This window comes from Polyodon spathula, chromosome 3 (assembly GCF_017654505.1).
Source record: "Polyodon spathula isolate WHYD16114869_AA chromosome 3, ASM1765450v1, whole genome shotgun sequence".
In the NCBI taxonomy this organism is placed as follows: Eukaryota; Metazoa; Chordata; class Actinopteri; order Acipenseriformes; family Polyodontidae; genus Polyodon; species Polyodon spathula.
This window is the reverse complement of record NC_054536.1, coordinates 38,354,970-38,381,933: the sequence shown is the minus strand read 5'-3', so window position 1 is coordinate 38,381,933 and position 26,964 is coordinate 38,354,970. Positions and strand designations below refer to the sequence as shown.

At 39.4% G+C, this 26,964-nt stretch overlaps 1 protein-coding gene across 2 annotated transcripts in view; it reads left to right on the top strand.

Moving 5' to 3' along the window:
- LOC121313068 (rab effector MyRIP-like) overlaps nucleotides 1–26,964 on the top strand; it is a 187,260-nt gene that overhangs the window by 30,088 nt on the left and 130,208 nt on the right. The gene's annotated exons all lie outside the window — the stretch shown is intronic.

The following is a 26,964-nucleotide window of genomic DNA, read 5'->3' as shown; positions in this document are numbered from 1 at the left end:
CCATTGAGAGGAGGGAGCTGAGGAAGCAAGTTGGTGGGTTTTTGGTTTGCCAGTTTTTTTTGTGGTTTTTCTCATCCAGTGAAGGCCTTGCCCAGCCTGGAAACCTTTATTTTGTAAGTTTTGCTTTTTTTGTTGTTTAAATCCCTTTGTTTTGGCCCTTGTGCCCTTTCATTTTGTGTTTATTTATAATAAAAGTATATTTTTTTTGAACTGCAGTCTGTCTCTGGGCCTCTATCCACTTGTCAGCCTGTCACAGGGTCCACCAATGATTAGTATGTTTTTTCACCTCTATAGGCCTCTGTTTTATTTGTCTGAGACACATGTATATTGAACAAATGTGGTTAAAAAGGTTATATTGGGAAAGCCAACATTCCATACATGAGATGGTCTTTGATGATTGTTCTTGGAAAGTACATATTACACATTGCCACATGTGGCATTTAATGAGGGAAGGCTGTAATATCTTCAATTTTAATTTTTAAAGTAAAAGTTATACCACAGCTTTTAGAGACAAAAATAACTTGGCCATTCTTTCTTTATTTTAGTGCAGATTATATTTGGCAATCTTCGGTTACTGGCCAAAATTTCTGTGTAACAAAATTATTTGATCAATTTTGTATTTTTTTTTTTTTTGGCAATATCCTATAATAAATAACAAATGACAAACAGTAGCTAGTGTTGCAGCAGATTTTCAAGATACATTGTGATCTGCTTAAGAAAATGATCTCTCTGAAGGAGCAACTAACATTTACCCAAAATATAATCTGGAGCTGTTACAAAGGTCATTGTTGAAGTAAGAATGATTTATTATTTCATTTTGTTTGATTAACAGCAAGATTGATTGCTTAGAGCTGCAATATGGTAGCAATTTCCCTTTTGAAGTATTCTGGTCTACCATTGATAGTCTCATAAACAAAAATTTTTAATCATGAACCACTAGCGAAGGTATTCAATTCTTCAATGTCGTGCCAGTATGCTGATGATTATAATCTTTGAGAGATTAATTCAGTGCCTGTACCCATATAATTACATGGTTCTGTTTGTGAGATCTCCAGCAGAGTTGAATGTGTTTCATCGGTAAGTATGTGATGTTTAATTTGATGTATATCCAGACCATTTCTTATCCAGTTAAGGTAAACCTTGAAAGAACATTCTGTACTACAAGATATAAAGCCTATCAAAATCTGTATGTATATATGTAGTTTAATAGGGCCTTTTTGTAACCTGCAGGATCCATGAATGACCCTGTATCATTTTTGTTTGTACATCATATAATTAATGTCAAAAAGCCAAGCAAGCACAAGTGGGGGAAAAAAAAAAGTTAATGGTTTGACAAGATTTAAGCCCACTTATAAGCAAATTATATTTTTGAACCTTGATTAAACTTGATTTTAAAAGACAAATGCTATTAAACCAAGCTGTCTGTGCCAACATGACAAAATACAGAGTCTTTTGACTAGGGATATGATGTACAAGTTACCTAACTGACCAAATTATAGGGCATGTCTTGGGAATACCTGTTGAATTTAAATGTTGAATTTAAAGGCGTAAAAGAAAAAAAAGGAAAAGAGAAGTCGCAAGATGCTTCTTTTGGCTTTCAGATAAGTATAGTTTATTGAAGATAAAAGTTCTGAGTTGTAAAGTTACAACCAGACATCTTAAAGGTTACATGGTGGCAATAGTTTGCAGGTATCCTCTTTCCAAACATGGATCAGAGCAATACTGAGAACATTTCAGTATTCTCAGTTTAAATGCAGTCTGTCAATGACATCATGATTTTTACCTTCAACCAATCAGAAAGACACAAATCTCTTCTCACTTGGTTAATTGCTCATTTGTCCTAACCCTAGCTTCATAGCATCTGATTAAATCCGGTTTATCTTTGAAGTAGCCAGTTTTTTTTATAACCCTCATAAAATTAACTGTAATTTCCTAAGAGAACCAGTTTTATTTCAACTTTGCACTGTCCAAGTAGGAATTTAACCAGAATCTGACTTGATCTTTAGCACATTCTGTGAGTTGTATTCTAAGACTAAAAATTCATTTATATCTAAATAAAATGTTCCAACAGTACCAAAGATATATGGGCTTAAAAACAGTTAACATCTGACTTTTAGCACCATTGAATAACATGCTAGTTATAGTGAATTATTTGAGCCCAGATCTGTTTGAAAGGTAGGAACTAAAAACTTCACTTGACATCAAGAAGGAAGGAGGAGTGGCTTCAGATTGTGTCTTTGTTTTTTTGTCACATTTAAAGACATTTTATAGGGCATTACAGTGATATGTTAGATGTCTGCCATCCTTCCTAGTTTGTAAACACCAAAAATTATGATATGTTAAGTATGAACAGTCTCAGTTTCCCATCACATTGACTTTTTACAGAATGCAATCAAAGCAATAGTTACTGTGACATAACAGCTTGAGCTTGATTTTAAGATAAGAATAACAAAAAAAAAATTTTAAATGCCAAACTCGGGTTTCATTTACTGAAAGAAATCCATAAGGCTGTTTTGAAAACTTCAGGTTAAATACACACAGGATACCCTCGCTATAACACCCTTCATTATAACGAACCTTTCGCTATACCAAAACCTGGCCCCTAGATCCCAAATTAAAAATGGAAAAAAGGACGCACACTGTCAACATCCTGGTCTGTACACACGGGGTGCCACCTTTGCAGTGAAGTTAACTCTTTTGTCTTAATAAAAAGCGCGCGCTGTGTAACTATACATCCAAAACTAAAATTGTTTTATGTTGCAACAAAGCTGGAAACTGTATTGATCGTTTGAAAAAAAGAGTAACACAGACATATCTCTGTCGTGAACGTAGGTTGTCAAAAAGCACTTTATTGGCTTGTTCAGCAAAGCAAAATTGATTAAAGAAAACCAACAACAACAAAAAACCTTGAGGATCCGATGAACTTTTCATGTCAAAGTTTTTTCATGATTTGGAATAAAAGCTCAGTTTGGGATTCTTGCTTGTTGGGTTAAGATTTGGTGCACTTTGATTTGTGTCAAATTGATTTTGAATAAATGTTCAACTTCAATTCAGGATTTGTGCTTTTCTGTAATCTGCTTCAATTCTTTAATGAACGCGATAAAGCAAAGGCAGAACACTGCATACATGAGGCAAACAGGTACACGTAATTCTACTTTTATTCATAATCTCATGTATTTAACTTACTCTAACAGTTTATTGTTCATTTTGATTGTCCTTTCGTTATAACCAACCCCTCGATATAACGAGAGAAAGCCTGATTTTAGCTGCATATTGTTATTATTTTTAACTTGGCCTACTTAGTAGCCTAGACATCTCACACAAAATAGATCATGGTGCTGCCGTGACAACTTACAGGAGGACAGTCAAGTCTCGTTAATACGAATTTCAAGGGACCAGCGACAAATTTTGCATAATACCACTAATTCATATTATCATGAGTAGCCTATAAGCCAAATGTATACTGCCAGTTTTTTTTTTTAAGTTGCTAAATTGTACACAAAACCACTTGCACATTAATAAAATAGGTGTGTTTGTTTGTTATGCAGATGCTCAGAATGAGCCGGAGGTGTTTTTGGCACATGTGTGCAGTCTATTGCTCCCAACAAGAAATGTCATAGATATTTGTTTTCAAGGCTACGAAATGCCAGTAACAGTTGTGACCTGTTTTAAAACATGCTTTCAAAAGTTCTTAACAAATTGATGCCATTGCCGGCAGCTTTAGTACATCTCATTACAATATTTTTGATCCCTCATTTTTGTGAATTTATAGAGGAATGCCCACAATTACATAATCATCCAAGGCCGGACCATATAGCAAAACTGCTGTCGTAAAACATTCCCTAAAAAGTCGCTGACAGTTTTGCACATGCTTGATGCATTTCATACTTCTGACTCATTTGTGACCTATTGTGACAGCCCCAACACTTTAGCACATCTACCCCTCAGTGTTTTACTCCCACATTTTTATTGTACATGCTTTTTTACATATCCAGTTTAAAATTTCTTCATGCTTACAACCCATTTGGTCAGAGAGGCCGTTGCCTTTACATTATTCCCCTGGGAAAGCGCTTGTATAGTGTTGCCATACATGAGCCATACTGTTCCTCTGAACACTGAAGGTGATGTTTTCAAAGTGTTTACTCCAGTCTTTAACCCTGTTTTAAGAGAAAAAATATTGATGAAGGTATTGATTTAGCTTGCCCTTTTTAAAGAAGATTTTATTGAGTAGTGTAGAGCAGGGCTACTCAACAAGGGTCCTGGAGGGCTGCTGTCCCTCGTGATTTTTGTTTTTAAACTACTATATTGATTAATTGGACTAATCAAGCTTCTAAAGCACTTAAATGGTCCAGTTAAGAAATTTAGGGTACAGTTGGAACAAAAATCAGGAGGAACAGCAGCCCTCCAGGACCAGGGTTGAGTAGCCCTGGTATAAAAGTACAGTATGAAACTAAAAATACTCAAATTAAACAGCAAGGCAAAACAGAGGGGAGGTTCAAATGCTTTTTTTATTTCAGGTGTGTTTTTGTGTTAAATTGTTAAATTTTTTTGTCGTTGTCAATTATTTTTTATTTTCTCCCAATTTGAAACGGCCAATTTTTATTTAGGCTTAGCTCACCGCTACCACCCCTGCACCGACCCGGGAGCGGCGAAGACAAACACACGCTCTCTTCCGAAACGTGTGCTGTCAGCCAACCACTTTATTACACACTGTGGATTCACCATGCAGCCACCCAGGAGCTACAGCGTGGGAGGACAACGCAGCTCCCGGGCAGCTAACAGGCAAGCCTGCAGGCACCCGGCCAGACTACAGGGGTCACTGGTGTGCGGTGAGCCGAGGACACCCTGGCCGACCTAGACACCCCACCCCCCCACCCCAACGCTCAGCCAATTGAGCGCTGCCTCCTGGGAACTCCCGTCCACGATTGGCTGTGCTCAGACTCGAACCGGCGACGTCCATGCTATAGGGTGCATCCTGCACTCACACTGAGCGCTGCGCTTTTACTGGATGCACCGCTCAGGAGCCCCCCTATTCCTCCTTTTAATGTATTTTCTATTTGCTCAGTTGATTACTTGTCAAAATATATTCTGTCATTCCTTTGGATGTAATTGAAGGCTTATCCTGCAGATTCTTGCAGCAAGAGCTAGCTATGAGATGGTGTAACAAAGTGCCCGCCCCTGTGTATATTATCTGTTATGTGTTGCGTGTGGTGTGTTTAAATGTTGGTGTATAGACATTGGTACACGGGATATAAACGGGTCTGTGTAACACGAGTGTTTAAAAATGTATATGTGTATTTAGGCACGAGGATTGCACAGCACTTCACGTGCAAGTAAAATGTAGTAATATGTGAGCACGGGGAATTGCACTTTATTAATTCACGTGCTGGGATTCAAGTGAATAATTAATTGGTAATTGAATCCCAGCACAATAGTATATATAGATGCACGTTGTCACATACTGGTGGTTGGGTGTTCGGTGAGCGGAGAACGGGATTGGAGACGGAGGAAATAAGTATAGTAGTAATAATAATAATAATAACAAAGTATCTGCTCACCGTGTTTGTCAGTGTCTGTCCGTGCACCGTTTTGTTAAGTTTAGTCTGTTTTTTTGTTTGTCTATTTATTTTGGCGTAGAGTGCCGGGTCCTGTGTTTTCGTGTTTGTTTAAACCTTTTATTTTGTAATAAACCGGCGCCAACAGGCGTCTTCATCATTTCATTTCATCCGTCCTGTGTTTTGTGTATTTCATTCCTTTTCCTGGTTCTGACGCCGCCCACTTGGCCGTCGTTGTGACAGATGGGTATTGTGGTTCCATGCACTGTGGAAGACAAGGGTGTCTGTCGATTTCCGGATGAAACGGATGAGAAGGCTAAGGTTATCATGCGTGTGCTTTTTGAAGAAATGCTTTTGAGCTCCCTGTGCAGAACTATGATTTGCTGAGCGGGTCTGCTGACAGAAGAATGATAAAACACCAGATGGCACAAGGAGTTTATAAAAATGCCAGAGGGAGATTAACCTATATATGGATAAAAAGCTCTCTGCTGTGCAAGTAGAATGTGTTTAGCCACGTCATAAGTGGAATACCCTCACATTAGTTGTTTTTAAAGGGAGAGGAGATGTGTACAATACAATGTGTAAAAATCTACCTTTTGAAAATGAAGGCTCATGTGTGTGTGATGTAGATATACTGGGTGTGTGTACTTGTTTTTGAGGGGGTGGACATGTTGATAGAGGTTGATGCATATGAAAACAATTTAAAGAGCAAAGAAAATGTGTAAATGTTGGTGGATTATTGATTTTAGTTTGCTTATGACATCAACTTTTTTTACTGTTTTAGAAGTACCAGTACAGTAAATATCTGTCATGAGACAGTTCAAAAAAACTTCATTGTGAAAATACAGATAAAACTAAAAGTCTTTTCTCAATCATTTATGATTATCCAACAGGGATGTACTTGTCAATGACCATATTACACACAGTGCCAGTATGGCAGAGTGACATTTCTACAGCATTTTCTTGCCAACTTTTAATTTAAAGTCAATATATCCATTTATTGCTACTGCGTGTTTTTATATAATGTGTATTTACAAAACTAGATTGAGAGAATCTGGTAATTTTAAGCATCCCTTTGAGTTTTCCAAGCTGCCACACCTACTACTGCTAATAAATCTAACGACACCCTTCACATTGACTTTTGACCTAATGTGGATACATACGGAGTTCATGTGACTTTTGCATAGCTGCATAGAGGCAGTCACTTTTAGTTATGGTCTAAACATTTGGTATATCCTTTGATTTCCTTAATCAAGTTACATTACCAGTGTTGTATAGTATAAATGATACTCTTACTGCCGCATTGCTTTAATCTCTGGCAATATCAATGCTACAAACCAGATGTCTTGATATAGGGTCATTATAGTTGGTATACAGTTATAGTTGGTATTCTATGATTCATTCCATTACAGGTGGTGTCCAGTGAATATTAGCTGTTTTAGTGCCACATCCTTTTAATCTTGACCATGTTAAAGTTGTTAAACTGTGTGCTGTGGTTCCATCTGATATGAAATTTCCCGTAGATTATGATGCCAAGGAGATGCTTTGCTTTTGTTCACAAAAACTCCCATAATGGGTGAAGCAACTTAAACTTTATGGGAAATAGGGTCGCCGTTCTACGTCAATTGTTTGAATGCAATTTTACTTTTCTGTACAGGTCTAGACTCCACATGCAAACCTTTTACCATCCGGTAATACATTTAGAGAAGTGCTCAGTAAATCAGTAAAACACAGCATACCTGTAGAGAGTGAGATGAACTGGAAAATACACTGAAGTGACTCGAGCCAAATTTAGAATTGAAACTGAGCATGGCCTACTAGTCTAAATCTCTGTTTCCTGGTATTAATCACTGTGACGCACATGTTCAAATCCCAGGGATTTGTGTACTTTAAAAAAAAAAAAAAAAAAAAAAAAAAAAAAAAAAGTTTAATTATTTAGGTAGGGTGTTTTGCTTTCTACATACTATGACACTGATTTACAGAGATCCCTGGTTACAAAAGTACACATTATCTGTTGGTCACTGTGGTCACCAAAGAAATAAAGTGGTGTGCATGCTCAAACAATATGTAACAACAAAATAAACTCCTTTTAGAAGTCCTATTTAAACATACAGCAAGTTAAGAATCATGAATAAAAGTGTTGGGAAAATAATTTCCAACCTGTGCCCTGCAACAGTTTTAACTACTGTGTGTAACTGATGAATATTACATTGCCTGATTCACAAACTCGTTGTGTTAGTGTTGGTACCATTTATGACATAATTCCCTTCAGCGAATGATCTAACCCACAAAGGTCAGTCTTTGAATTGGGGCTATTAACACTTTTTCTTAATAGCACCTTGTGAATGCAATTGGGACGTTCCCATGTTAATTATATAATCAAATTATTTGCACTCCATAAACGTATAAGACCGTTGTTAGCATCTTCTCAATGGCGTGTTGTTAAATTCAGGAGAGGTCACCTCTCAACAGTTCAAAATTGGTCTCGACCAACTTTTAATTGGTATACGTGGGAGAAGTAGGAAGTAGTTACACAGAAGGCGTCAGAGGAAGAATTAAGCAAGGGAAATCCTGTCTGCCCCATATCAGGTGCCAAGTAAATGCAGATAGTTTCCCAGATGAAATGTTTGTTGAAAGGTTTTGCCTCACACAGCAGGTAAACGTTGGAATTATGTGAGGAGCTTAGACCTGAACTGAAATCTACTACCAAGTAGTATCTGTTGAGGCTAAGGTTTTATCAGCAAGTTACAAAGCTGCATTTTTTGTAATTGTAAAATATCCTATGAATCTTGCGGACGGTTTATAAACCACACGAACTGTCCCGATTTTTAGCTTAATCAGATTGGCCCAGATTTGTTGCAGTGAGAGATTCATTTGTTTATTTCAATCAATGACCAAACAATTTATGGTTGATTTAGCCTGTTAAGTAGACTACACATAGAAAACAATACATAGGGTGAAATAAATCTGCTACATTGCTTATTACTTATTAATTTAATATACGTGTGCTAGAGGGTAAGCCTATATGCACCAGAACAAAAATAGTTTAAATGGTGTATAATTGGAAGGGTTGCATGTAGTTGGACTCATTACCCAGGGTTATATATTATAACCCTATTACATTCCCATATTACAAATACACACCCACTCAATATATAAATATGAATTTAGGTTATACGCACAAAGTGCTTTTTATCACCCCCATACCCCCCCCCCCCAATTCATTTGCTTCTTTCCATGTTCATAGTTGATCTGGACTTTCCAGAGGGGATAAGTAAGTATCCAGAGGTGGTCTACCACCCAAGCACATTTTTTTTTATTTTACCAATGATAAGACCGTGTAACAATTTTTTTTTTTTTTTTTTGGTTCCTGGGTAGTAAGTGTTATTTCCTAATTGCTTATGCCTCAAAAGTATAGAAAATGGCTATTATTCCCCACAGATCCCCTTTTGTGATCAGGACAGTGATATTTTGAAATTTACCTATTTTCCAGAACATTCCAGATAGATTCAGTGCTGAGTAAACTTGGAGGAACTTCTAGAACTTTGTAGAACTTTCCAGTAATATAAATAGTAGTATAAATTCAGGGGCCTTAAGCCCAGCAGTTCAGTTTAGTTCCAGCTGCCTAAGTGGGTACATATCTGCATTTTTCTGAGATGGCATCAAGAGGCTGCAATGGTGGCATTCCTGATGGGTCTCCAAGGCGGTTTTACCAAGTTTCCCTGCTATCTTTGCCTTTGGGACAGCAGGGACACCAAGGCGCACTACCTCAGGTGGGACTGGCCACAGCGGACCGAATTCTCTGTGGGGAGGAACAACGTCAAGTGGGAGCCACTGGTGGACCCCCGGAAGGTGCTGATGCCACCACTGCACATCAAATTGAGCCTTATGAAACAATTTTTCAGAGCTCTAGATAAGGAGTCAGCAGCCTTCAAGTACCTTCAAGACTTCTTCCCTAAGCTGTCTGAGGCAAAGGTCAAAGCCGCTGTCTTCGTCGGACCACAGATAAAGAAGATCCTGGAGTGCAGAATTCCCCAAGAAACTCACTAGTAAGGAGAAAGCGGGATGGAACAGCTTTATCGCAGTGGTTCGGGGCTTCCTGGGCAATCACAAGGCCGAAAACTATGTGGAGCTGGTTGAGACACAATGGGCTGTGGGATGTCCCTCAAAGTCCATATCCTTGATGCTGATCTTGATAAATTCAAGGAGAACATGGGAGCGTACTCGGAGGAGCAAGGCGAGCGCTTCCACCAGGATATACTGGACTTTGAATGCCGCTACCAAGGACAGTATAACGAGAACATGGTGGGAGACTACATTTGGGGGCTGAGTCGTGAAAGTGATTTACAGTATAATCGTAAATCTCGAAAAACTACTCACTTCTAAATCTTTTGTAGTCATTTTTGTATTACTTTAGTATAAATACATGTTAATTTGGATTCATATGTTGTTTTTTTCTGACCGAAAAGACACAAATTCGCCCGTTTTCTCATTGGAAATAGGTAAATTTCAAAATATCACTGTCCTGGTCACAAAAGCAAAGTTTGTGGGGAATAATAGCCATTTTCTATACTTTTGAGGCATAAGCAATTAGGAAATAACACTTACTACCCAGGAACAAAAATTGTGTTACATAGTGTAATTTTTATTTACTTTTTCACTTCAAGTATTTTTTTTTGTTTTTGTTTACTTGTAGTTCTCTTTCAAGTATGAAATTGATCCATTACCGTATGGGTCTCTACAAGGTATGCTGTACGGTATAAGGTTTTGTAACAGCAACAAACTACACTGCAGACCGAACAACTCATTTGACCAATTTTTATTAAACTCCAGCCATGGGTAAATCTTCAGACAGTTTGCCTGAAAATCGATCTTTTTTTTAACTTTCCCTTCACTGACATCGCTATAGTGCTGTTGTAACACTAAGGCTGTATCTAAGCCTCTAGTCTAATATATGTATTAGTTAGTGGTGTGTAACTTTAGCGTGTGACTTTAGTTAAAATCACCCGTTGTATTTTTTCATTATGAAAGTTTGTTTTTTAAATTAGATTTTTTTATACCATTTGATTTTTTACAATGGTGATCTATATTTTATTTTTGTAACAGTGTATGAATCACTCAGAAAACATTGATTTGTGTTTGTTTGAATTACTATTTCATCAACGTAGTAAGCTCTGTATTTCTTTTTTGTTGTTTATGAATGAGTATGAAAGTGCCTTGGTGCCCTTGGGTTGGATTTATGTTTCTTTTTGCCTCATAGAACTGCATTGGTGCCCCTGAGTTTTCACATCCAACAAAGGCAACATTGCCTTGCCATTCATGACCATAACTTAATGCCCTGAGTTAAGAAAAGTACCTCCACGCATCAGCAGTTTAAATACAATCAATGTTGCTCAATCACAGAGGACAATACATCAACACAATCAAAACAAGGCCTTGTGGGTAAGCAACTTGTTTACTCAAGGCTGCAGAATCATATTTTACTTCTGTATACTTGAACTGATTGCCTCATGAGTTTAACTGCCGTGCAGTGTTACATGTAATGACCTTTGAATTAAAATGACACTATAGTATTTTACTGTCACGACTACCACTGCATTTAAGCAAATATGTGGTTTGCTTTTTTTCAGTTGTGATGCAAATCTCACAGTTTTTCACTAAGCGGAGATGCAAAGCTCTGCAATTCCCCACCCCCCTCATCACCGCGCCGTTACCCAATCCCCCTCCCTCTACATGCATATCATCCACTCAGTGAATGTGTATTCACTTTATTAAAACACATTTTCACAAAGAGAACAACAACAAAAAACACCTGTCATGTTGACTCGCACATAAACTGCACGACTTGCTTTTTTTTCTACTGGGGGTTGCTTATGTGCCTAATCATGCGAGATGTGATCAAATTCAGATTCAAAAACAGCATTATTGTCTGTACTCGTCATTGGACGTGATACAGTATTGTATTACTTGCAGTCAGTTTGCACCAAAATGATTCTTAAAAGCGGATTTCTTGATTCTTACAAGCAGAATATTTTAGCATGGTTAGTACAGGAATGATTTTGTTCCAGTGCAAAACAACTGCAAAACCAGGACGAATCTTTGACTCTCCCATTGGTATAACTTACTCAAGACCATCGGCCAAGGCAGAGAATACATTCAACTCTTTATATCCCGCTTCCGCTCACTTATGATTGGACTGCCGCAGAGAAAATGCAGGTCTTCTATTGGTTGGTTTTATTTTATATACAAAAATAAAATTCTTTGATTTTTTAAATTGTAAAAAAATAATAATTTGCGATCAACTCTTTAGTTGTGTAGCGCATTCATTCTTGCTCCTCTTCTTCGGAGCAATAACCATGTGACAGCTTGCACCTGATCCATATTGCTTTCAGATTATATCCAAACTTAGCAGGACAGGGTGTTGTTTTTTGTCCAAAAATCTAATTTTTTTATTTATTTTTTTTTTTGCAGTGAATACGCACAAATGTGAATCGTTTTTTTTTTTTTTTTTTAACCCTAATAAATGCTATAGTGTGAAATGTGAAATTGCACTTAATTCTTCAAATTCAGCTATTCCAAAATAACAAGCAAGATGACTCTCGTAACAACTATAAATTAACTTTATCTCTTGTGTGTAGGGCTACGAATGAAACACAGCACCACTAGAATTTTTAATGATACTGAGAAACTCCACTCTCTTGCAGCTTCAGAATTTTCATACCTCTGCCAAATAGCAATATGGCATTAAGCTTTTTTCATCTTCTCTTATACTGTAGTTGATTTCCTGAACTGAATATTCTCTTCAGGTCTGTGCTCCCCCGATACAATAAACTGTACAATCCAAGATGCATACCAATGGACCCTGAGGTCTAAAGAGAATAACTAAAAATGTAAACTAATATTTAATTTTGAATTCACAAATTTAAGTTAAAGAAAAATTGAATTAAAGAATTGTTGGATTTTTTTTTTTCAGTAAACACTTCTTTTTGCTGCAGTAACACAAATGAAACGTCCCTAACTGAACCCTCTTGAAGTTCATACTTAATTATGCACATCACGTGTGACTACTGGATTGTAGCAATTTAAATAAAAAAAGGGTTCTGCATTTTAATTTCCGATTCACATCTCATAATATCTCGGTCTGCCCTCCTCAATTTGCAGTACATAGAAAAGCAATTAGTACGAGATCCTTTTTCATTAAGCTTTTCAGATATTTGAACCAAGTAATCAGTCATTTGCTTTGTTGGCTATGTTGATTTATTTTTGTTCCCCAGTACATTTATTTTTGTTCCCTTAATACATGTTTCATTGAGTGAGTACTCGCAAGCATAACTGAAAAGCTAAAATTTCCAGTTCAAAAACCCTTTTGCAGTGGTTTATTTTATTTATTTAAAGTACTGTTTTAACCGAAAATATTGATTATAGACACTAATCAATCAATCAGTAGCATATCCGATGTCGGACATTGCCACTCTCACAAGTTGCCTCCATTATATTCAATTTCTCGAGCTGAGGCTTGCCTCCTTGAGATCCCCAGGAGCTTCCTGAATCTGTCTTACCATCTCGTTCTCGGGCGTCCTGTTTCTTTTTCCTTCTATGTCTCCTTCCAGGATCGTTCGTTCCAAACTTTTGCGCCACTTCAGATGTCCCAACTATTAGCTTCATGCTTTCTATATCTCCCGGGAGCCTGCACCCTTCCAAGTGGAGTTCCTGTACGATTGTCTGGTTCGTTCACTTGATCATCCAAGGTACTCTCAGGATGCGCCTGTACCTCCCCGTCTCAAACGGTCCGATCTTTGTCTCCACTAGTAAGTGCCCAAGTTTCGCAGCCGATTTTGAAGAAGTACATTGTCAACAGTTTAAGCTTTTTTCGTTTATCGATGTGGCGATCAAACCAGATTTGGCTTTATTCTACTCGGTACAGGGACTTATTTTAACGCTGGTTTTGGGTACCGGGGCCTTTTTTTATCTGCCTTTCATCCAACACATATGCATTCCATCTACTCCTTACTCAGTCCACTAGCATTCCATTGGAAAGCAGTCTCGTCTCAGTAATTAAGAAATTATTCAGATATTCTCGAAATGAACCAATGGATGATCGGTTGGCCTAGGTGCTTGGCAGCAAGATTATAAGTTAGTTGGCAGCTTTGGTGCCAATCATTATTAAATCAATCAGTCAGTCTCATCTGGCTGTGTATTTATTTGATTGGTCAGTAACGTTATCAAAGTCATGTATTTAATGGTTTTCATGCGCTGTGTTCAGTACCCTTGCCTGATATTGACAACTAAGTGGAAAGAATGGAAAGCAAAGGAAAAAGACTGCTGAAGTAAGCTTACTATTATGAAATGTTTAATATGTTACTTTTTTTGTTTTAAACCTTCATAGCAAAATGGCTTTTTCTGGGGCATGTGAAATAAAATACATTTACTTACATAGTAAAATATGAGTATTGATGTATTGTGGAAACTGCACTACAGAGAATAATGATATATAATTCTTTAATGTGCATAATAAATTTAAAAGATAAGTTACTGAGTTTTTGAGTGTTACTCCTATGAAGATAACAATTCTAGTCATGCTTGTGTCCATGCTAGCTTCGTAAAGTTGTGTTGTATTAAGTTAAACTCTTCATAAATCCAGTTGGTTAATGATTCAGAAGTTGATTGATCGTTATGCACAGGAAAAAATGCCAGTTGTAGTAATTGTCACAGAGTGAAGAGTTCTGGGCCCAAATGCAGCGTGCAGCTGCAGCCAAGGACGTTCCCTGGCCGGCAGAACAAGAGGGAAAGGGGAACCGGTTCCGCCAGCAGAAAGGACACCCATAGCATGCCAGGACTTTGTGGAACTGGTGCGCTTCTCTGGAGCAACCTAGCATCTGCTCCCTCAGCCTCCAGAACAGCGGAGTTTCTGCTTCTTACTGCAGGAGCCCAAGAAGCGGGCCTAAGCGTATTCCCCACTATCGGGGACACGGTAACGGTTTTGGTGCAAGGTTCCACCTTCACCAAAGGGGATAAGGACCCAACCTGTCCGTCTAACCTTGCAGAACGACATGCAATGCTCAAAAAAGCTTACGCATCGGCAGCGCTGTCGGCCCGAGCAGCAAATGCCATGGCCATACTGGTGCTCTACCAGAATCAGTTGGCAGAGAGACTGCAAGCGCGGGTCCACATACAGACACGGGGGAGCTCCAGGCGGTGGCTAAGGCAATGACTGACCTAACGAGGGAGTTAGGTCAGGCATCAGGGAGGTCGCTGGCGGCGCTGGTGGCTGCCGCTGGTATTTGTGACTGACAAGCCAAGGTCGTGGAGACCGTGAAGTTGGTGCTACTGGACGCCCCCATTACACCGGGGCAGACTTTTGGGGCGACCATTGATGTGAGCCTTGAGAGGTCCCACAAGGCCACGGAGGTCGCCTCAGAGTTTTCGCGCCTTCCAGCTTACCGTCAGCTACCAAGGTGGCATGGGCAGCCTGCTGGGGTGAAGGGGTCTGAACATCGCCCTCCACCCCAGAATAGACAAACAGGCAGAGGCAGGGTCGGCTGCAGGGGACCACCGCAGGCCAGGGGTAACCGGTTCCCCTGAGCGACCCCGGCTGCCACCAACGGCAACGACCCATGACAAGGCTGCACCCAGGACTTGGTGCTATCGACTGTGAGACACAGATACGCTTTACAATTCCTCATAGGTCCTCCACCCTTCAAGGGTGTGCTCCTCACCACCGTCGAACCAGCGAGGGTGATACTCCTTTAACAGGAGCTCGCCAGTCTTCAAAGGAAGAACGCTGTACGCTTGGTAAGCCCAAGCGATGCCCTCAGCGGCTTTTACTCCAGGTACTTCCTGGTGCCCAAAAGGGACGGCTGTTTCAGACCAATTCTGGACCTCAAGTTGTTCCTCAAACAGAGGAAGTTCAACATGTTGACAGCACAGCGTATCATCCAGTCCGTCCAACCGGGCGACTGGTTCACATTGATTGACCAGCAACACGCCGCCTTTCACGTCCCGATCAGTCCCGCGCACAGAAAATATCTGTGCTTCGCCTTTCAAGGCAACGCATACAAATTCTGCGTGCTGCCATTTGGCCTCTTGCTTGCGCCCCGTACTTTTTCAAAGTGCATGGATGCAGCACTGGGGGGGCTTTGGATCCTGAACTATCTGGACGATTGGCTTGTTTGCTCACTCTCAAAAGCACATGCAGAGGCGCACGCAAAACAGATCATAGATCACATGACTGTTGGAAAACGTGATTTGGTCGTTGGAGGCCACACTCTCCCTATTCAGAGAGAAGTCTCTCCTACAGGTCAAAGTATATCAAAGGTTGTTGGGGCTGATGGCAGCCACCTCGAGAATCCTTCCACTAGGGCTGAGAATGAGAATGCGCCCGCTTCAAGCCTGGGTAAATAAGTTCAAGGTGCACCCGGTCTGAGATCGGTCCCAGTTAGTGCAAGTGTCAAGACACTGGAGTGGTGGCTCCGTCCCGGCAATCTATGCCTCGGGACTCCCCTTGGACCCCGTCACAGAAGGGAAGTGATCACTACAGACGCCTCCAGCCTGGGCTGGGGAGTGATCTGGAACGGGAGAGGAATAAGAGGTCAGTGGAAGGGACATTGGCAGCGAGCAAACATAAATGCCCAAGAGCTGCAAGCAGTGAACCTGGCGTTATCTCATTTTCGTAAGCAGTTAGTGCACAAACATGTGCTGGTCCGGACGGACAATACCACAGTGGTAGCCTACATAAACAACCAAGGTGGCCTGCGCTCGCCAGGCCTTCACCAAGCAGCGCACAGACTCCTGTCCTGGACGCACAGAAACTTGCGTTCCATCAGGGCAGTTCACCTTCCCGGTGTGGACAACAAGGCAGCAGACATCCTGTCCAGAAGAGCTCCAGACAACTCAGAGCATCCTCAAGTGTTGAAGCAGATTTGGTAGATGTTTCGACCGGCACGAGTCGACCTCTTTGCCACAGCCGAGTCCACTCATTGCCCCCTATGGTACTCCATGGAGAGGGACGGGGGTCCCCTGAGATTAGATGTGCTAGCTTATCCCTGGCCACAGGGGCTATTGTATGTGTTTACTCTGCTACCATTATTACCCCTGACACTAGAGAGAATCAGGGTAGAGAGCGCATAGGTTTTGCTGGTTGCACCCAGATGGCCAAGACGTCCCTGGTTTGCTCTCCTCTCTGACATGTTGTGGGATCAGCCGTGGCAGCTCCCGCTGCGCAAGGACCTCCTGAGCCAAGCGGAGGGGCTATTATGGCACCCAGCCCAGCTCCAACTCTGGGTCTGGTCGATGAACGGAGCCGTCTATTCAGACAAGGTTTGCCAGATGCAGTAGTAGAAACAGTACAGTCTGCTAGGGCACCGAGCACTAGAGCCCAGTACTCATATAAATGGAAAGTTTTCCAAGACTGGTGCCTAGCCGAAGGTCATGATCCTGTGACCTGCCCTATTGAGACGATATTAACTTCCTACAACGTCTTTTTGATGCAGGAAAATCAGTGTCCACCTTGAAGGTATACCTGGCAGCAATATCAGTGTGCCAGGACAGAATTGACTCGGTGTCCCCTGGGGCACATTTCCTGGCAGTGCAATTTCTTAAGGGGGCTTGGAGGCTTCGTCCTCCCATGAAAAGTATGGTCCCCAAGTGGGATCTAGAACTGGTACTGCGGGCCCTTATGGGTCCCCCATTTGAGCCCATAGCTTCAGCAGAACTGCCCCCTGTTTCATTAAAAGTGACATTTTTAATAGCCATTACATCTGCCAGATGAGTAAGTGTATGGCTTTCACTGGAAGTGAGTCGCGGGAAACATTAAGAACAAGTCCATCCTTTTTGTCAAAGGTGGTATCCTCATTCCATATTAACCAATCGGTGGTTTTGGAAACTTTCAGACCTCCACAGCACGAGGAGTCAGAGGAGTCAGAGGAGGATTGTAGACAACACACGCTATGCCCAGTTTGGGCTCTGCGCTGTTATTTGGATAGGATGGCATCTTGGAGACAGTACAACCAGCTGTTTGTCTGCTGTGGTTCCCGCTGTAGAGGTCAGGCCCAATCAAAGCAACGTCTAGCGCACCTGAATGACAGATGCGATACGCTTGGCTTATGAACAGATGGACTCCCCGTTACCGGGGGACATTACAGCCCATTCTACCAGCGGCCAGGCAACTTTGTGGGCTTTCCTTCATGGCGCCTTTTTAGATGAGTTATGCAATGCTGCTACATGGAGAGGTAGTCAGACATTTGTGCGTTTTTACCACCTTGATGTGGCAAACCGAGCGAGACCCTCTCTGGGCTCTAGAGATTTGCAGACGGCATGCCCTTAGGCATCATGTGGACTCTGTTTCGATCGTCCTGGGGCTGTACTTTCGGTCATCTGGAGCCACGAAAGCTTTGGTACAGCTTTCCCATTCGGTAATGGTTGTCATTCGTCTTGAAAGGGAACATTAGGTTATTACCATAACCCTGGTTCCCTTAAAGAATGACAACCATTACCTTTCGAGGTCATGTCCTCAGCGGACCTCTGATTTTGAAAGAAAATGGCTATGGGCTACTGTGAGGATATCCCTCTTCAGCAGGAGATGGGCGGGACTTCCCCCCTCACAGCGGGACCCTGACAGGGCAGCTTTTGTATATTAGCTCAGAGATTGATGGTCAGAGAAGCTCTTCCCATTCGGTAATGGTTGTCATTCTCTTTTCAGGGAACCAGGGTTATGGTAATAACCTAATGTTTGCTGTGGAATAACGTGGAAAAACACAGATTTTCTGTGTTAGTTTTGTTAGTAGTTTTTCAAGATTTACGATTATACTGTATTTACAATATAATCGTAAATCTCGAAAAACTACTCACTTCTAAATCTTTTGTAGTCATTTTTGTATTATTTTAGTATAAATACATTTAATTTGGATTCATATGTTGTTTTTTTCTGACTTTATGTGAATGAAAAGACACACATTTGCCCGTTTTCCCATTGGAAGTAGTGATATTTTGAAATATCACTGTCCTGATCACAAAAGCAAAGTTTGTGGGGAATAATAGCCATTTTCTATACTTTTGAGGCATAAGCAATTAGGAAATAACACTTACTACCCAGGAACAAAAATTGTGTTACATAGTGTTATAAGAGTAAAAAATAAGCGATTTAAAAAAAAAAAAACAGGTGACAGTAAAAAAACAGTGTCATACAGGTTATTACTTAAATATGATAATAAAGTTCGATGGTGCTGTGGAATGAGCGGAGTGTCTATCTGGAATATGGTCTAATACGTAGTTAAAATCTCTGCCTGTGATCTGGGAAATATCTGGAATTAAATCAAACACTGTTTGGTACAATGATGTCTCATCAACGTTTGGACCATAAACATTTACAAATGTGAGTGGAACAGAATCAAGGGTACCAGACACCGATGATATACCAGCCATTCAGATCAGAAAATGAAACGTTATAGATGAAAGGAATTGTTTTATGAATAAGAATAGCCACCTCTCTTGCCTTAGATCCAAAATTAGATTGATAAATTTGACCAATCCAATTTGAGCGCAGTCGAACCTGGGCTGTAATCTTATGATGAGTGAAAACATAATATCAGCTGACAGAGATTTAAGATGGGCAAACACTTTACCATACTTTACAGGGTGGTTCATACCCTTCACATTCCAGGAAACCATAGTCAACCTGCCACCACCCATATTATTTGCTTTATGTGACATAATCGCTTTTCGCTCAACACATTTCCCTTGTGCAAAGATTAACACAATCACATAATACCGTATTTTAACCAGAACATCTAGAGTTGACAAGATGAAGGTAGTCAAGGTACAGTTGACAAGATGTCTAGAGTTAACAAGATGAAGTTAGTCAAGGTAAGATCACAGAGTAGTGGATTGCGGAGATTTGTCAGTTGCATTAAAATACAGAGATCCCAGATTACTTAAAAATCTTACATTGGAGGAATTCGTCCTTGCTTTAACCATATTTAGAGATGCTCTGTGGTCCACTTATCCTAACTGCGAAGCTGAATTAGACTCTTACGAATGTTATGTCGCATAATTGCCCATAAGATACGGAGGGAGTATGTTCTTCGAATATCATAAAGCGATCTTGGCAAAAGCAGCAGCTATGTTGGCATCGGACAATCATTTAATCAATTGGGCTTGATCCAATTTTAGTTAACCGAATTTTCGGTGGCCTCGGAGCTAACGCATATGGGGTCTTCACTTCCACGGGTCATTCAACATCCCTCTGCCCTAAGGCTACTACAGCATCTACTTTTAAAGCAGCATACGGTATCACTGCTAATTCTTCAAACAGATCCTCCTATCCCAATCTAATTCATTCCTCAGCTTTACCCGATCAATCCAAGACAAGACAAATGTGGGTGCAGAATTAGATTCGCAGGAGGAAGACAAATTTGTAATTACTTCAACACTGGTTTCTGTTCAAACAAGCAATGTAATTTCATTCATATGTGCAGCAATTGTGGAGATGCTCACGCCAACTCAGTCTGCCCTTTAAATCACAAGTGACTTTCTCTAATACTCATAGTCTCCACTCCTATTAACATTCCAGCATTTTATATAATAAATAAAAAAATCATCCTGACATCAATTTCACCAATTACTTAATTGCCAGATTAAAAAACGGGTTTTCAACTGGTCTCACCCAAATTCCTTCTTCCTCGTTTCAAAGTAAAAATCTTCATTCTGCTAAACAAGATCCAGAGTCAGTTCAATTTCTCATTGAAAAAGAAATTTAAAAAATGATTTATAGTCAGTCCTTTTTTAGCTCCTCCTTTTCCAATCTATAGATTAATCGTATTGGCATAGCAACTCTGAAAATGTTGGGGAAAAAGCGTCTTATCATTGATTTATCAGCTCTGCAGGGTTCAAGCATCAGCAGTATCAACTCGCTTATTCCCCAAAATCAATTTTCTCTTTATTACGTTACTATTTCAGATGCAGTTCATTCAATTAAATTAGAAGGTTGTGGTTCCTGGCCTGCTAAAGCAGATATACAAGATGCATTTAAGGTAATGCCAATCCATCCTTCTGTTGGCCACCTGTTTGGTGTATGCTGGGATAACTTTTGGTTGCCGCAGCAGCCCGAAGATATTTGACACTCTGTCTGAAGCATTATGCTGGATACTGCTCAGTGCCAAAGAGTTTGTTTTCAGAAGTTGGCATCCCGCTCTCAGAGGAAAAAACAATCGACCCCCTTCATTCTATGGAATTTTTTCGATTCATTCTGGACACGGAAAAATTCGAAGCCAGTCTCCCTGAGTCCAAACTCAATCACATTCGATTTCTTATTCAGAACTTTCAGATTAGTAAAACAATTAGAAAACGTGCCCTGCTTTCATTGCTGGGTCACTTCAACTTTGCAATTCGCATTATTCCACAAGGAAGAACATTTATATCTTGTCTACTTGCTCTTTCTTCAACAGCAAAAAACTTGGACTCCTACATTAATATTTCTTCAGAAGCTAGGAAAGATATTAGTGTGGTCTGCTCTTATTCAACACTGTAGCGGCTTATCCATTTTTTTTGACGATTTCATCTCAGCACTGCACAACATGGCTTCGTTTACAGACGCATCATCTCTTGGATTCGGAGATCTTTTAAAGAATGAATGGTTTTCCAGTATATGACCCCTAGAAATTGTAAATCTATCTCCACAGCTTAAATTCACAGCTCTTCTTGAGATTTACCCAATAGTTGCAGCAGCCCAGCTATGGGGTCATCTCTGGTCCAAGAAATCGATCTTATTTTATTGTGATAATTTCGCTACAGTTCATATTATAAATAAAGGCCATTCCAGTTCCCCTCTTATCATGCAGTTACTGCGGCTTTAGTATTGATTTTAGTATACAACAATTTTCTAATACAAGCTCGCCATCTACCGGGCATATTTAATAATGCAGCTGATGCTCTCTCTCGTTTACAGATATCCAAATTTCACAGATTGAGTCCTACACCTCTTCCATCCCCAGCAGCAACTCCTCAGTTCAATCAGCTCATTTTCAACTGAATCTAACCATCAATAAGCTACTTAATTCAGCTCAAGATTACATGGCTTCAGTACTTGCTCCTTCTACCAGATCTTCTTACTGTACAGGTTGGGCTTGTTATGTAACCTTCTGCTCTCAAAATAGGATCAATCCTACTTCTTTTTTATCAGAATTGGATCATGGCTTTTATAGTTCATGCAAAGGATTCTCTGCACCTGGCACCAGTTACAATTAAAACCTATTTGTCAGGAATTCAAGACCAATTTCGCTTGATGTCTGTTTCTTCTCCAACCTTACTATCAATCCCAGCCATTCGTCTCCTCCTACAAGGAATTTCCAAGAGCTCGCCGGCTGCTTCTACCATTTGCTTGCCTGTCACTGTTGACATTCTTGGCAGCATGATTTCAATTCTCAGTCAAGGCTGTTCTTCTCCAATTGATGACCTAACAATGGATGCATATGTCTTTCTGCATGTTTTTGGTTTTTTGAGATGCTCTGAATATACAGTCCCTTCTACTTCCAATTTTCCCACTCTGGGTATTCTCTGCAACAGCCTTACTCATATTCTGGATTCTCATTTTATTCTCTTTTTTCTCATTTCAAAAACCGATCAGCTTCAGCAAAGACAATGTATTCAACTTTCAAAAATTGACTCTCCTCTATGCCCATATTCTTCCATGCTGAAATACATTACAGAACTTAATCCTAAATCTCCTTCCGATCCCCTATTCATCAATGCAAGCAGATCTATTGTTTCAAGGCATTGGTTTTCTTCTCAGCTCTCCGCTTTGGTTTCCAGTAGTGGTTTACCGTAGTACTGAACATTCAGTTAGATATATACTTTATGCTCTTGGTTCTACTAAACTATTAATTTGACTGATGGCATATTTACAACTACTGAGACTGGTACAAAGCCAAATAGACGGACAGTTGATATGTTAAGGATAATCTGGATAGTTTTAAAAAATAGTGCCCTGATAGAAATGTCTCTAATCTGAGTTGTAATCGCTGTCAGCTGAGGTGTTGCCTGGAATACTTGATGATTTAACATTGTAATTGTATGACTAGTTATGAAGCTTTACATTTTTTCAAAGAATATCTCTTCTAAAATGTCACCTCCTGTATAAGCCACCCAAATGACAGAATAAGAGTGCCTTTGTGAAAGCCGAAGCCATTATGAAAGTGCATATTTCCTTGCATATTTCCTTGAGACTAAGTTAATTTCAGGTCCAGAGAAGGTGCTGTGCAGCTGTGTGTATAGTAGAAATAAAATACAGACCATGTTAGACTTACGCGTCAGCTGTATTTCTCAACAATTTTCCCTCCTGGGTATACATATGTTTAATTGGACTTACAGGGACAAGAATCTCATTTTCAGCATATACACAAGGGAGCACCTAATCAAATCAAACCAGAATAGTTACCCCACCCCATCATTGCAATGCCCAATTAAAACCATGCTGGAATTTCAGAGTTCACCAGTCATCCTTTTTGTTCTTGGTAATTACATTCAAAAACTGCAGCTAAGGCCTAATGCCAGAGCTCAGTGATACCCTAAAGGCCTGGACACACCAGCGCTTCATTTTTTTTTTTTTTTTGACACACGGTAGACAGTGCCACACAAGCGAGTCTATACTCAAGTGCCAATTCCCTTTTTTTTAATAGCATTCCATTTAGTGCAAAAATACCCTCCCTCCCCCACTGTTACTCTTTCCTAACAAATAAAATATGGCTGTGTTTTGGGAAGACCTGAAAAGTGTGACATCAATAGAAGAGAAGGATATAGAACAGAGAATATTAAAATACTTCACACTGTAAACTAGAAAATGGTTGTCTCTAAAAAGGCAAAAAATGTGTCTGCAGCAGATCACGTAAAGCAGTATTCAGTGGGAGTTTTACACAACGATGGAGATAAGCCCTTCTGCATGTCCTGTAACATTACTGTAGATCACTACCGAAACTTGTCAGTTGACAGGCATTTGATTTAGATTCAAGTATTCACTGAAAGGAGGAAATCCAGAGCAGTACTGAGACTGCTTTACTTGCAAATAAACAAAAAACGCTGACTTCCATATTTCAACAGTCCACTTATTAAATTTTGACCTGACAGAGGCGTTTCTGCGCCTACTTTAATAAGTTTGTTTTCTGCAAGCTGTTATTTGTTTTACGTTCTGTTTAGCAGCCTGTGTAGTAGCATTTCGTTTTGATGTATAATTCTGAATCTAAATGGCGATTAATTGTATTTTCTCCAGTCACATTCCAAGATGTGCAAAACAATTTATGTCCATCTGCATATGAAGTTTCTTTGTGAAATTTCTTGACACGATCCTCAGCCGAAATATACTTAGCTTTTTTTGCTTTGGCGTCCATTTTTTGGTATTTTACCTCCAATACTGAAAACTAGATTTTAGCAACCTTAAAATCAAAATAACAATGCAACACTAATTTTGTCCCACCCCCTACTGTACAGTACAGGTCAAAGAAAAGCCAATACTGATGCACTGATAGGCTGATTAAAACATTGTTGTTATGTGAAGTTAAAAAAAAAAAAAAAAAAAAACCATTCAAAAACTCAAAAATTGTGAAATATTTGCACAGAAATTAAATTAATAAAAAATGGAAAACAGAAGCCCTTACTTTTACAATACATATTTTCAGTTGTTTGTAAAAAAGGCATTTCAGTTAAGCATTTCCAAACATTTGTAATACCAAAGAAACTGAGAAAAGTTACCTGTGAGGGGTGCTTGTATGAGTTGTACCAGCTACTACTAGTGTCTCATAAATCATTGGTTGGCAAGTTCATTCACAGGTGTAGAAGAGAAATAAATTGTGCCATTTTTTTTTTTTTTTACTGCAGCAGTAAAAGCAGGGTTATAGAAACCTGCTGCATGTTTAATGTGTTGATGACAATGACAGTCACCTAATATAACTTGTTTCTTCTGTAAAGATTTTCTTAGTTCCATTACTTGTCCAGTAAGAAGTAAAAAAAACAACAACAAAAAACCTTTCATTGCCATTATTTCTGTCAATGATACAGACTTTTCTCAAAGTTTCATAACAGGTGGTGACCAGTGAACATCAACCACTTTTCAGAAAAAATGTTTCATTACCACGTTGTTTTAAACCTTAATCTTTAAACCATATTAATGATTGTACAGATAACACTCTTATACACTTTCACGCCTAGCTCGTTTGATGCGGATTGAAGTATGGTTCAGTTGGCTTGAAACCTAAGAAAACCTCGTAATCGCACTAGAATGCTCATCAAACCAAGTGAACCAGCTAGGGCTGCGACAAATATCCAGATATTGGAACGAATATTTGTTGACATGTATTCGGAAACAATAATCTGTTTTTCGGATTTGCTAGAAATACCTTGTACTTATTTACCACCTCACCAGAAGTTGCACAACAAGAAATGACAAATGTGAAAGCTCTATGTGAGAAGTGATGTTCATATATTAAAGAAAGAATAAACATATATATCAGTGCTGTTCCACAGTCAAAATCAATACAAATATATCTTGTTGAAAGTAGTACTTTTTTATTTGAAAAGTTACAAAAAGAAGAGTAGATATTCGATTTGAATAATGTGTGTTCAATATATAATCAAGTATTATACCAAGTATTGTTAATATCATTGTATTATACTGAATTTAAATAGAATTAATCATACAATCGATTTATGCACCATGGTCTTGCTGTAAAATAAAGGTACACACACGCACAGGGGCCACGCCCGCCTGCCGCTGCTGCTATGCTGTCTCTGCCTGCGTTCGGAGCAATATAAAGCCTTTTACTTTTTGAAAAATGAACGAATATCCAAACGAATATTAAAATTGAGTGAATATCCGAGCATGAAAATCCTGTATTCATCCCAGCACTTGACTCTGTTTGCTTGGACGTGGACTCTGTACGTTTGCTGCTTTGTTCCTTTTCAAGTTTCTGCAATGTTAAACCAAACGTACTCCAGTTAATTTGGAAACTAACCTCTCCAAACAACTAAGCGAATTTGTGGATGTGACGTACTTCAGAAAGCACCAAGAAAACGCACATACACAACGCAGGGCTTGTCAAAAACATTTCTTCACGAGGAATGACTGGGGTTCTGCTGAAACTGAGGCACATTCCATGGTTTTACAATAACAGATGTGAAAAAAAAATACACACATACACACACACTACACTCACACATACACACCAGACAAGAACACCATAATGTCACATGTACACAACAGCACAACAAAAAATAAATACTGGGGTGCTGATTTACTAACTAGCATAACCCAGGGCTATTCAGTATAAATTATACTAATCCCAGTGTTTGAGATTTACTGCTGCAGCATGTGTGTTTTAAGCATAATAGCAAAACTGTCACAAGGCAAAGAAAAGTCATAGGAAAAACATGAAATGACAATTTAATTATGTATTGCATCTGGCTTCATTATAATTGCACCATATACACTTGCAAGGAAAATACATTAGTGTTTCATTTAACCTCACTGTCACGCGTACAACCTTCATAACAGGCTAATTATATTTCTCACAATTACTATTTTCATTGTCATTATCAATAACGGCTAACTTGCAGTTTGTTGAATGTAAAATATGTAAATTATTTTTCATAATCACCTGGTAAGGGATGATTGTCTCTGGTAGTAATACAATAAGGCATGATTAAGACATGCCGCTGTAATTTTTGCCTTCACTTGAAACGTCTTCTAAACAGCAGATGTTGCTCACATATTTCCTCCAAAATAACTTTTCCCGACAAATATGTGACGCTCTTGCAACATGTTCCGATTCTTCGGCAGTGATTTGATGATGTAAGCACCAAATAAACCAAAAGAACACAAACAGCACAGCATGTGAAGTATTCTCCATGTTTGGTAATTAGCAAGAGAGCCGAGTGCGTTTGGAAAAGTGCAGTGTGAAGCCAATAGAACTGTGGTCTGGATGAAGCTGCAAGTGAACCAAACAAGTGAATTTGAATTAACTTTAAAATAAACTTGTTTGTTAGAATTTTCTAAGTGAACTAAGTGTGAGAGGCCCTTAGATTATGCTACAGGATGTCTTGCTCTTGTTCACAAAAACTCCCATTTCTAATTTGAGGGTTTTGGAACTGAATATCTGACCCTGGAGACGACGGTATTTTGTAGCACTGTGGTATTCGAAAGAACTATGCAACCCTTGGTTGCTTGCCAATAAATGAATAAAAGCTAAAATCCATCATATGCAAAGGATTCCCATTCCAGAGGATTATAAAACAGAATGTGAATTTGTAGGTCTGGTGATACCGACCTGTACAAAGTGGATTATGTTTCACAATGCGTGCATCACAAGTCTTGTAATCCACTTGCAAGAGAAGATTTGTGAGTGTAAACAATATTTATCTTTGAGATCTT